Here is a 12631-nt window from a genome sequence, read left to right as displayed (position 1 = left end):
TCCACAAAATGGTAGAGTATTATCCAGGACTGAAAAGCCAAGTTTATTAAGTGAATTAATTGTAATTCATATTTTTAATGATGCTGATTGTTAATAATACAATATTTATTGTGGGAGCAATCTATACAAAGTGCACTTAACCAATAATCACAAATAAATGGGAAAGTCGTTGAAATGCATTGGCCACAAGAAGGTATTTAAAATACTTCAGAAATTAAATTCTGTTCATTACGTAGTCTAATAGAAAATGCAAACAAATCTTCTTGCAGTTGTTCAAGATTGTAAACTAATAAATTTTTCATAAAATCTAATTGGTTTTTATAATAAACTTTCTTTTGTCAGATCCTTTTATAAAAGTGCACAGGCAACGACTAGTGCTTTTTGTACCAAAAAGGCTCCGGTTAGGTGTGTTTTTGTCAAACAAACGTCATTTTTATCCGCACAATTTACTCAGAAGTACAAAAATGCACCAATGTAAATGTTACACAATTGCAAAAGTTAAAACTGCATCTATTTCTTTAAGAAACATTGTTCTATTCTTTATTTAACTTCAAAGTTGTGTGTAGGTATCATTTGCAAAAGAAACCTCATAACATCAAGAGTCTACATGTAAAAATAATGTTTTTATAATGAAAATGTTTTAGTTCCCTGATCCAAAGTTGGTTCCCAAATGAAACCGTGAATGGTAAATGCAAGAGTTAGCATCAAAAACCCTTATTTAAAAGTTGCATTAAGGCTATATTTAAAGATAGTGCTTGATGCTTGTCTCTGTAGAGTTTAATGCATAGACATGAATCATGTTGAAAGGGTCGTAGCATGTTTTTGGCTCCGGTAGGCACAGGTGTCCAAATGGATAAGGGTGCAAAACTGTGATTCTTTAAGAGGTCTTGTGTAAGTCTTGGCTCGCTCTCTTGAGTATTATTCCGTCTCCATTTCTTCTGTGTCCTCATATATCTCTGAAGTGTTAGCTCTTGATGTCTCTAGCTAAGTATTCTCTCTTTCTCCCGCTCTCTGGAGGCCTTATCTCAAGTTAACTTTCCGCACAGCGGAGAACGGCTAGGCTCGTGCTCAGAAAAAAGGAAAGAGTGGAAAATTTACTCACCCTTCAACTCCGCTTAATGCAACTATGCGTGCGCTCATCCTCCCCACCCAAACACCCCCTTCTGCTTTTGAAATTGAATCCGTTTTACTTTTCTGGTAATTACAGTATGTTAAAGTGTGTGTGGTAGCTGTTTGCCTAACCCTCTGTTCAGCCACTGTGAAATTAACTTCATTCGCCTCCAACTCTCCTCCCATCAAAGTCATAATTCTCGCCGCCTCCTGAGATCTAGTGTCAGATTCTTAAAGATTGCGGAGTGGCCCGAAGTGGTGTGCACGCTGCCGGAAATAATCGCTGAGCGAGGGGAATGCTGCAGCTGAGAGGATAGCTTGATTCTTATTGCTTGTTTTCTTGTTCTTGTCCTCTTCAAGACGATGACAAATAAAACCTTAAAGCTGCCGGTGGTGTCGATGCCGTTTGGCAGGTAGGGGTTTTGGGTGGCCGGCGTGGGATTGGAGAGAGATTGTTTCTGGGAAGTGAAGTACGGAATTGTTTCATGGGCCGTAAACAAGGTAAATGGGATGCATCCCTTACATACGCCCAAGCTCCTAAGTACCCTTGTATTAAAATCTCAAACGGTGTTTAGTAGGCGCTTTGTGTTCATTTCGTCATTCCGGTGGTACTAGAGGAACCTACAGAAACTGGAGGCTTTCCTCCAAGTGGGCGTTTACAGTCACACCAAGTCAAGCACCTTGGATTTACCTTGATTTATGGTGCCCCTGGTGTGATTTTCATCAATATTTGCTTTCTTCCCCAGAAAGTTCCAGATCGAATAAAGCAACTTTTGGTTGCCAGATAGAGTTACTGTCAGCTTGATCTGGTGGGGTTAGTGGGGTGTAAGGATACTCTTGCTGGCAGGAAGCATTCATACCTTAATTACAGCCGCCCATCAGATCCAGCTTTCTATGTGCAAGAAAAGGAGAGAAAAAGCAATTATTATTGATTTGTGGAGGCACCTCAAAGACCAAACTGAATCTACTACAACCAATGTCCTTAGAGTTGGGGTGCTTATGGCCAGCCATTCATTGGCTCCATCTTTGGTATTTCAAAGCAATAGATGCAACAAATGCATGTCATCATGGCAATTGATTAGCATTCATGTTTGTTGCATGTAAAGGCCAGTTAGTGGCATCCTTCTGTTTTTTAGTGTCCTGCATTGTTTTAAGACACCGTATGAAGGTTTAAGTAGTGTCCGGATCCCTGCGTGCACTTAAATTGTGCTTGGTCTTAAATATTTTTGAATGCAATTCTAGTAGAATAATTTCTACATGGAGCTGCCAATAAAATGGCACTGTTTCTAAAATATGTGCCAAGTCCAGGATCATCAAATTCGGGAGGTATAGTTTGTTTCAAACAGTTCAGTTAATTTTGAGATTGTGCTACTGCCAATTCCATAATTGTATGAATATGGGGAAACACAGGCTGCTAACTAGCAGCTTTCTTAGCTTGCAAGTTTCCATCTCCGTAGATCTGATTTCCATCCTGTACTTGTTCCCGTTTGGTTAGTGCATAGCCAGTTTCCATCCCTCTTTGTTTTCCCTCCATAATACTTGTAGTTTTTCTCCTTTAACTTTTCAGTAAAACCAACATCACATTGTAAAATAAAACAAATCTCTTCTTCTACATTCCATTAGCTGCATACAAAAACAAACCTTTAATCCATCCACTTGGTATTCAGTTGACTTTCAGACGATCCTGCGCTTGTGTAGAGAAAACCACTGCTGTGAAATTGGCCTGTGTTTAACTAGAAAGTGCCACTCGCCCATAAAATCGCCCGTTTTGCCTCCTGCTGCCAGTAGAGGGCAGTGTGACGCCTCTCAAAACCCTCCTGAAGCCATGTTCCCCTCATTGTGAATGTGTGATTTGTAGCTGGAGCCCAAGGGAGGGTGATGCACCGGATTTACATTTGCGTTCGAGGCCTCGGGAGGGTTTCGGCTCTCCGGAAACTTGAGGAAATAATTAGGCTAATACAGACAACGTCAATAACAACGTCAAGCGAATTGAACCTTTAGAAGATATTGTGCTGTTTCCTTCTCCAGCAAAATCATTTAAAATTAAGCAGCACAGCACAATCAGTATTAGCACCGCGCGTGTTTGAGCCGATTAGCCAAAATAAATTGGCTCTCTCGCAGTAATTTTCCAGGCTTTGTCTCGGTGACGTTTGAGTACTTTGTCTTTAAACTAGCGTGTGACTGGTGAATGTGAAATAGGGGTGAAATGTTCTCTGTGTGTTTTATGATTTCGAGGGCTGTGTGATGATCAGACAGCGAATCTCACAGAGACGTCTCGCTGCGCGTCCCTCAAGTGTCTTTCCCTCTCGTCTTTTTTCCATTGATCCTGCTAATTGATCTCGTTTTTTTTCCTCTTCTCCACAGGTATGCCATTCCTCCCGAGCACGGCAAGAGGTTGGAGCGGCTGGCGCAAGGTAAGACCTCCATTCGTTAGCGTGTCTCAATGCAGAAATGGAGCATGGTGGGTTAGCCGATCAAAACAGAGGTCATTTGCATATTAAAAGAAAAAAAGGAGTGAAAAGGAAATGTTGAAAATTGGAAAAAGTTTTATTTTTTATTCTTTATTCTTCTTTGGTGCAACAAATATATATATATATATGTAAGCACCATTATAGTAGTGTGAATGAGCTGCACGCTGTATTTCACGTCTTTTGAAATCGCACAATAAATTTGTGTGAGCAATATATAAAATGTTTGTTTTACTGAAGGAAGAAAATCATACAGGTTTGAGTATAAATAATGGCAGAAGTTCACTATCGGATGAACGATTCCGGCCTGAGAGGGAAAATCCTGTTCTGCGGGTCTTTTCCTGCCCCAAATTACACAGACAAAACATCGCCGTAATCCTGAATGAGGTGCGAGACGGTGCTGACAGAAAATCCTCTCCGCACCTCCCGAAAGTTTGCGGAGCTGTCTAGGAAAGCCCTGGCGTCTGCCTGTGGTTGTGTGGATCATGAGATGTGAAGATGTTTGTGCGTCTCTGAGATCTGAGGCTGGTGTACTTCAAAACGCTACCATAAACCACATACACAAACTCCTGTCCCACTTAAACAAACACCCTGCTTTAAACGAACGAACGAGCACTCGACATGATGCCGGGCTTTCAGTGATCAGCGTTGAGACGTCACACAGAGAACAGACGTATATACAAACACCTACAGCATTTTCACACCGCAATTTGTCTCTTTAGCAGCCTGCGTGATGAATATTTTATATTATTAAAATAATAAAATAAATGTAAATCTTTTAAGTAGTATTATTTTGTTTTTATTTAAATACTTATATATATACATTTAAATTAAAGTTACTGATGAATCACGATGTTATTATATTAGAAAAATTATATCATATGTTATTATTGAACAATATTGTTTATTCAGTTATGGTTATTTTTTTAAGATTCATATTCATGTTTAATTTTAGTATGTATTTTAATATTTTACAATTATATTCAAATGTTAAAATTCTATTAAAAAAAACTGAAATTAAAAATAAGTGCTTTCATAATGTATATTTATATAAAGTACATTTTATCTCTCTTTTGAATAAATTATTTCATTTATTCTTCATAGATATAGATTCAAGATGATTTTTGAAATATTCAGATTTGTATTTTTAAATATGCATTTTATTGTATTTATATTAAATATGTTAACAACTATATTGTTTTGTTGTCATCTAGATACAATTTTAGCACCATTTCATACAAATGTATACTTTCTAATTTTTATGTTTATATATGTATTCTAACTATGTATATAAAACATTTTAACATTTTATAAATATCCCTAATTTTATTATTTTATGGGTGAACACTTGAAGTGCTAACACAATGATGAATCATGATTTCTGTGTGAAACTCTTCACACGCACATTACTAATGGTTTATGCAAAACTCTTATCTGTGCATAAAAATATGAATTCACACTCCATCACCACGTCCTTTTCATCTGTTAAATCTGCGTTGAAAGACGAAACAAAGGCAGTCGCGGCTCTAAATGACAGTATTGTACCTCAGCATCACTCTTCACACCTTAGAGTCAATGCGCTCTACTCTCCTGCTCTTCTAATGCTCTCAACAAATGACTGAATGCCTGACGATATTTTATCATCGGTCGCAGTGAGTAACGGCGCTTCGCAGAGACACAGAGTCTCAGTTGGACGATCCCCTCTTCAGCTTCTGAAGGTGTCTAATGCTGTTTTGACAATGTGAGGCCTCTTTTTATGCCACATACATTGTTTTAACAGAGTTTCTGCTCTGTTTTTTGCTGTACGAATAACAGGAAGTGGAAGAAATATATTGTACGTTGTAGCAATGCATTTACAGGAGGAAAATCTCCTGTAACGCGCATGATTTCCAGTGTTTTTAGCTGTAAATGTTTTATGTTCAGCGCTAAAGAGGTTATGTAGTTTATATCGATGAGCTTAAACTTTACAAACATGGACTAACAGATGCAAAAGTTTGTATTTTTAAATTGTTATTGTATTTATCTGTATTGTTATTTATGTAAATCATTGCAATAATGTTTTTATAGTAATACAATTTTATGTTTTTGTTTATGTTTTAAGTTTTTGTTAATATCTGTGCATCTATATTATTATAAACACAAGATGATTTTTAACAAATATGTGTTTATATTTATCGTTACAACAGGTTTTACGCACAAATACACGCGTTTGCACCGTTTGCGCAGGAAAACCGCTGCTTTGATCGAAAAGAAGCAAAACTTCACTTGTTTTAGAACGAGTGTTTCAACAATAGCAAAGAGAAATGGCTGCTGAATTATCGTACCGTCAAGTTACTGTGGCAAAAGTTCTTCCCACTAAGTGAAAATTACTCAAAATCTGCCGTATTTAAGCCACTTAAGTGTATTGTGGCTAATGATAGAAGGCTGCGTATGAATCACACACCATAAAATTGTGTGTTTGTGCTGTTGTGCCATTTATCAGACGTTTTGGTTGTGTCGTTGTGACCTTTATTGTTATCTTTGGGAAGGAATGTGGAGACGATTATAATAATTAAAGGCTTTCAGCATGATTCAGCGCGCGGCTGATGTGTTCGACCCACAGCGCACCGGCACAGCTTTTACCCGTAACCTCAAAACCGGTGATTATATGTTTTGCGCGTAATAAGCACTCTCCACTGAATCTCCACAAATGATTTCACTGTAATGGTTTTACATCGGTTCTGTGCTGAAACCCTGCTCTGTACCGTCTACATTAGACAGTATGCTAACCGCCATTTTTGGGGGGCTATATTAAAGCAATGTGCCCCATGAAGCCGTAGTTTACAGTGAATATATAATATAACGCATTGCATTGTGCCTTAAACCCCCTTAGTTGTTATAAATTCACTGGAAACCATCTACATAGTAAGGTTTTCACAGAATAAAACAGAGCAAATAAAGTGTAATGGTCTAAATTAAAACAGTATTCTTCCACCAAACAATGTAGTTCCTCAGAAACAGTTGTGGTTCCAACAGAGTGGTTGCTGAGCAACAGACAAATGTAAACAAACATAGTGTGTGTTTGTAGAGTAATTTGAAACAGCTTGGAATGCGGCTCAACCAATCAGAATCAAGGAACGGAACTCTCCACTTTTTAAAAAGATTTTGAATATAATAATGATTATATAATAATAATAATACCATGATAATGATGTTAATTAATGAATATGTAGAGTAATATATTTAATTGTTTTTACATGTATTAGTATACAAATTATAAATCAAATTTATATATATATATATATATATATATATATATATATATATATATATATATATATATATATATATATATATATATATATATATATATATATATATGTGTATATATAATTTATTTCTAATGTATTCTGTTTTTGTGAATTAGAATGAATTGTTATTGTTAATGTTTTATCATAATAGAAGTTAATAACAATGAATTAGAAAAAATCCTCTAATAATGTCTTTCTGTAATTCCCTTTAAAGATCTTCAGTCTGTTTATTTCAGGGCTTCATCCGTTGGCATCGTCTTACATTTGCCCTTTTTGCTGTTTGTGGCTTTCTGCAGGTTTTTTCCCAGGAAGTTCTCAGGGCTGCGATGCATTTCTCCGTCACAAGATGACCCTCCTTTCGCCATCCATCCTGAAGAAATACAGCATCCCCTTTGATAGGGTGAGTTATTCTCACATTGTTGTATCACTTCCTGTCACTCGGACAGCAAAAATGTTCAATCAGATAATACGGCTGGTGATAACTGGAATAAATTGAATATGATTTTATCAATGCAAACGATAATCATAGTGGTTCACAAAATCAAACAATGCTTTTTGTGTTTTTGTAATATTATGCAATACATTATATAATAATTAACTATAAATCAAAAACTTATCAGTACAGCACATTTTTTATTCTAATTATTTATTTCGCATTATTATTGTTAATATTGTTAGTAAATAAAGTATTACTGAAATGATAATAATAAAAACAACAAAAATATCCATTTAATTTATTAACTATTTTAAAATGTTCTGTTAATATAATTATAATTTTATTATGCAGATTGTCCAAGTATTTCTAGTTTTATATTCCATATTTCATTATGGAATCATTATTAATAATAATAAATTATAAATACAGTAGTAATAATATAAAATTAATAAAAAGTAAATAGGTATGCCAGTTAAAAAACGTTGCTTTTAATAATTTATGATTTTATTATTATTTTTAAATATCACTGATATATGATTTCATTTACAATTTGTTGGTATATTAATTTAATTCTTATATATTATTCGGATTATCACATAAAATGAAATAAACAGATTGAAATTTCATTAAAAAACATTTGAAATTTAAATAAAATGAACTAAATTTATTAAAATTTTACCAACTCTGAAATAATAATATAAAATTTATATATCTTTTTTTTTTTTATTCCAGTTAATATATAATTTTTCTCATTCAGAAACCTCTTGCGATCTTCATGTCTTAGATTCAGTAATGATCTAAATATAGTCCAGTTTATATAAGTCGGTCTGTGTTTCTCGATGTTGCCATAGAAATGGTATTTGATGGGACTTATAGAGATCAGCGCATCCATAGCAACCCAACTGTGCAATTTATATTGACTGAGACGCAAAGAGCAAATCTATAAAAGCCATAAAAGATCAGCATAAGATCAGGTGGGCTATATAAGAGGATCAGATATCATTTACACGTGTGTTGGATTTGCGAGCTGATGAATTATCAATCTATTCATTTGTTATCAATAAGACATGTAGCTTTACGGTTTTTCATGTTCACGTTTAACAATTTTTTTTTTCTATGTAAAGTATCAGACTTCTCTGAACAAAGATTTTTCCCAGTTTGTATCTGAATCTGCTACATTTGTTACTGCTGAAGCACTAATGCAAATTCATCAAAATTAATGCGACTATTTTCCGTTCAAGAACAACTTATATGATCAACTGTTTTTTTTATTTATTTTTTTTATTAAAGTTTCATTAATTTGCCAAATACAGAAGCAATTAAAACGAATGTATTGTAATTTGTTATGTGATCTTGCTGTTACATGATAATTTGCTTAATACATTTTAATTATTTAAAAAATGTAATGATAAGGGATGGAACGGTATGAAAATTTCTAAACATGATTATAGTGTCCAAAATTAATGAACAAAAGTACAATTATCGGTTATCGGGTAACAATTATCGGTTAATTTGCAGTTATTGATATCACAGTATCGTCAAAAAGTGATTAGATTAAATGAAGCTGAATAAATGTTCCAAAAAGTACTGACACATAAATCCCTTCTGCAAGCTTATATTTAAAATAAACAAACAACAAATAAAATGACTTTTTATTTGCATTATCACTGAAACAACATTACCAAAGATGTCTAGATTTTAAATGAAAACATGACTAACAAAAGTTTGTCTTATAACATGTTCGAAATTTTCAAATAAAGCTTTGAAAACATTTAATAAAAAGGTAAACCCACATTTCAGACTCATTATGCAATCATTAATAATAATAAATTATACATTTTGATTATAAAAAATGTATGTGATCATGCTGATAATTTGCATAATACATTTCAGTTATAAAAAAAATTAATGATAAGGCATTTAACGTTATGAAAATTTCTAAACATGATTATAGTGTCCAAAATTAATGAACTAAAGTGTAGTTATCGGTTAATGATTAACGATTATCGATTATTAACGATTATTATTTATATCATCACGGTATTGTTTAAACTTGCTGGAAATGTTCAAAAAGTACTGACACATAAATCCCTTCTGCAAGTGTTATATTTTAAATAAACAAACAACAAATAAAATGACTTTTTGTTTGCATTATCACCAAAACAATAACATAAGCAAATGATGTCCGGATTTTAAATGACTACATGACTAACTTTGAAATGTTCAAATAAAGCTTTGAAAACGTTTAATAAAAAGGTAAACCTCACATTTCAGACTTTAAATAAAGAAAAGGGTTTAGTCCAAAAGATAATTCATTAAATAATGATAACGTATTTTATTTACTCCAAAAATATTTCTAGATAACTTATCTGAGTTGTTTAAATGTCTAGAATCCACACAAGCTTGTTTTTCATCAACCGGTCAAAATTAACATTGCTACCAGTGCACGCTTTTTCATGAACATAGTTTTTCTTAAAGAAAACGCATCTGAGATAGCTACTCTTAGTCACTTATCTATTTCACACAGTTGTGGGAGTCTCTGAAGATACGCTTTTTTCATGCTAATTCTAATGTAGGCTTATGTAATGCTTATGTCGCAGGCCGCCTGCATGTAGAAATTGTAGTGTTATAGTGCTTAGCTTTGCATTCAAAGATGACAAGGGTGCTAAACTTCACACACAACTTTAAGTATATTTGCACAACAAACGCTCTTTATATGCCGACCACGGACCCCTGCTAGCGTCCGCGCCACGGATTACATTTCAATTTACCCCGCCGCCCATTTCCGTCCATGCAAATTAGTCATTTCCACAGATAATTCCCATTGTTATGAGCCGGAGACCCTCACGGTGAGATTAAACCGGGAATAAATCTCTGTAATGAGGCTAGATAAAGTTCAGCACAGCTATACATTATGCTCAACCCTTACAATCCTGATTTTGGCTTCCACTGCTCCTCCATGCGACGGATGTTATTGTCACTTTTGAGTCGATGTGACACTCGGTGGAGCCGGAGTGAGATGAAACGGAGAGGGAGAAGCTGAAGTGTTGATTTCAGCAGGTTTCCTGTCTGTCTGTCTCTCTCCGTGTGTCTGGGGACGTTATTAGAGCTTCAGCTCAAACTCCTGCTAGTGAACAGTCAGTGAGAGTGTGAGGAGAAACCCAGGAATCATACATTAAATCTCATCCGCTCCGCCATTATGGTGACAGTTAAGACTGTACGAAACATACCACAACACTTAATACCAGTATATAGGAAGTTTCTCGGATGCTATACCTTGGTATTCTTTTAAGTACCTTAATGTAATGTCAACATGAAATCAAAATGTACTTCGATTCTTGTTGAACAACCTGTTACACTCTAAAATACACTCATTGTGGAAGTAGGTTGTAAATTAATTTAATGTTGATTTTAAGTGATTTTTTTTTTGGCGTCAGATTTTTGAGACTTTTGAGTCTTGTTTTTGGTTCTCATCTTCTGTAAACTTGTATTAATATTTGGTGGGAAAACTTATACACACATTAATATGCTATTAGGTTTAATAATTATTTAAAATGAATACTTTTTATTATTTATTTCTAAATAATTAGCATTTTTAATTAACAGTGCATTAATGCAAAATTCTTATTAGTCATTTTCATTTTTATTAAATATTTTGTAAATGTAATTTTTTTTGAATATTTTTATTCAAATATATATGATATTTAAATAACAGATTTATTTATTTTAATACAAATGTACAAAATTGACAGTGAATTTCACTGAATGTATTTTTATTAAAATTATATTTTTTGCAATTAGATTTTTTTGTAATGCAAATGTACACCATAATACCAGACTTTATTTTTAAAATTAAAATAAAATTTAATTTTGAGTTAATTTTATTACTTGACTTTCTCCCTTTGATTCAGTTCCAATAAAAATTAGTTTTGTCATATTATTTTTATTATACTTTTTCATGTTATTTTTGGTGCTTATTCAAATTTTTTTCTTTTGTTTGTTCATTGTAATTATTTTAAATATTTTTTACTTTAATGGTCTTTTTATTTTTATATTGCATTTTAAATGTATTTATTATATATATATTTTTTTTTATTTAAAAATATTTATTTATGTTAGTTTTGAGCTGTAATCGTCACTAACACAGTATCGCATTCTCTACAAGTGTGGAATTAATCTAATTTCGCTAACAGTAGAAACGCCTGAGGACTTAATTGTACGAAAAACCAGACACGTAGCATAGAAATATAACTCCAAACAGCATTAATGAATTTTACTTTCTTTCTAATGGACGCCAGTGTGATGCTGAAGAGCGACTCTGCTGATCACAAAGCAAGAAAACGGGGTGAAATGAAAATATTCATTAGCTAAGGCTGGCTAACTCTCGGCCATGCTCCACGCCTCCACCTTAATTGCGCTCGTAGCGTCTGGAAATGTCTTTCCAGCGTTTTGTTTGGCCTGCGGCTGAGGGGCCCGAGGTCTGAAGGAGACGATAAATGGAGAGGAGGCTAAGGATTTCTCACAGCAAATTTCTTTTCCCATCAGCCGCTAATGGCTGCAGATATTAGCGCTGGAAGCCGGCGTGTTTCTCAGTCCCGGCTGATTTTCCCGCGACAGCTTTTTCTCCCTCTGAAGTGTCGTTTGCAGCTTAATTCAGCAGTTATTGGCTCTTTCATCAAAGTACAGTTCACTGAGTCCTTTAAATGTTGCCATCGCCCAGATCACTGTGCAGCCGGATGAAATTAATAATATGTAGGGAAGCGGAGCAATAGCCGGGAAAAAATGTAACATCTAGCGCTTCCATCTTCAGAGACACATGCGTCCCGCGAGGATCAGCCGAGAGCTTCATGATTATTACACATGCAGAACTCACAAGAAAGTGCTGCGCATATTGACATTCAAACTCCAGTTATTTGCAAGGACACTTGTGCTTTTATTTTTTTATTTATATATGTGTGTGTGTATGTATATATTTCATTTCATTCTATCATTTCTATGTATTGTATTTTTATGCATTTGTTCCTTAATTTGTTTATAATTTTTCATTAATTCCTTCATTTTGTTCTTTCACATTCATAATTATGTCTTGCTTTTGTCTTTTATTTTTTATTTCTTGTTTTTTTTTAATTATCCATGCATTCATTTTTGAATTACACAAGTATTTTTTTATAATTTGTCATTTTTCTTAAATTTTATTGTGTTTTCTTTCAAATTCATAATTCTTTGGAATTTTTTTACTTTAATTGAATAAATAATGTTTATTTACATTTATTTTAAAGTGTTCATCTATTAGTTAGGGATTCAAACAATAAAATTAACAAAATAAA

General features: G+C 33.8%; 1 pseudogene; it reads left to right on the top strand.

The window, feature by feature from the left end:
* LOC113039430 (lysine-specific demethylase 4B-like) overlaps window positions 1–12631 on the top strand; it is a 49337-nt pseudogene that overhangs the window by 9834 nt on the left and 26872 nt on the right.

The sequence above is a fragment of the Carassius auratus genome, chromosome 22, assembly GCF_003368295.1.
Source record: "Carassius auratus strain Wakin chromosome 22, ASM336829v1, whole genome shotgun sequence".
Lineage (NCBI taxonomy): Eukaryota > Metazoa > Chordata > Actinopteri > Cypriniformes > Cyprinidae > Carassius > Carassius auratus.
Note: the sequence above shows the minus strand (reverse complement) of the source record. Positions and strands in the feature narration are given on the sequence as shown.